This window comes from Delphinapterus leucas, chromosome 15, assembly GCF_059928025.1.
Source record: "Delphinapterus leucas isolate spDelLeu-1000000601 "Yukka" chromosome 15, BTC_Dleu_Yukka2, whole genome shotgun sequence".
Taxonomy (NCBI): domain Eukaryota; kingdom Metazoa; phylum Chordata; class Mammalia; order Artiodactyla; family Monodontidae; genus Delphinapterus; species Delphinapterus leucas.
Window position 1 is genome coordinate 62,914,411 of NC_143143.1, and position 1,074 is coordinate 62,915,484.

The window sequence follows — 1,074 nt, forward strand, 5'->3', positions numbered from 1 at the left end:
TGCAAATGAGGAAAAGGTGTCCTCTTGGGTAGACACAGCCTGCACCAGGGCAAACTACTGGCGAGTGAAGTAGGGCTGGATTTCCATCCACTCTTGCCCACTCAGCAGGCACCCCCTCCAGTACACAACGGTGCATGGAGGCCCTAGACACAGTCCCTGCCCTCACAGAGCTCACAGAGATGGCTCATGAGGGCACAAGCACAATGCATGATCACAAATTGCCTTAAAGTAAATATTCTGGATGATGTTTAGTGACAGACGGGCTTCTGTGGACAAAGTAAAGGATGGAGGCCTTTCCAAGCAGTTGACATTTATTCAGAACCTGAAAGATGAGGAGATAGTCATGCAAAGAACCAGAGGAAGAGCCTCCCTAACAGAAAGAACAGCATGTGCAAAGGCCCTGAGGTGGAAGGAGCTTGTCATGGTTAAGAGTAAGAAGGTCAAAGAGGCAGGCAGGGTCCTTGTGAGTAACAGTAAGGAGCCTGAGTTTGATCTTGAGGGCAGTGGGGGACTGCTGAAGGGTTTAGGCAGGGGTCACATGAGGAGATAGATGGGTATGTGACTGGGTTGGCAGATATGGAACTTCATACAGAAAAATCCCATTCTATGAAACTAGTAAGTTAGCCCTGCTCTCACCTCCTATCTCGTTCCTTTCAACATCAATCCAGGATAGAGGCAGGGGAGGAGGAGAGAAACAGGACATGCCAAATCTAACTGCTGAATGTCTCCAATTAGCCACACCTTCTGAAATGGCCTCTTGAGCCAATGGGAAAGCAGTCCAGGAAACAGAGCTCCCATCCTGCTGTCCCAGAAAGGAAGGCCCCTCTGTGGCTCTCCCTCAGAGACAGGTCCAGGGCCACTGGGGCCGCAGAGGACTAAGACTTTTAAGTCAAATGTGTTAGCCGCTGCTTGAATTGGATGGAGAGGGCTTTCCAGGGACTGAAACTGGACTTGAGTTGTGCCAGGTGGGCAGGAGGACCCCGGGTTGGTGAAGCGGCAGAGAGAGGATAACGTCTGGGCAAAAGGACGGCCTTAGGGTTCCTGCTTCTGCCCCCAGCAGGTGCGATGCCGACG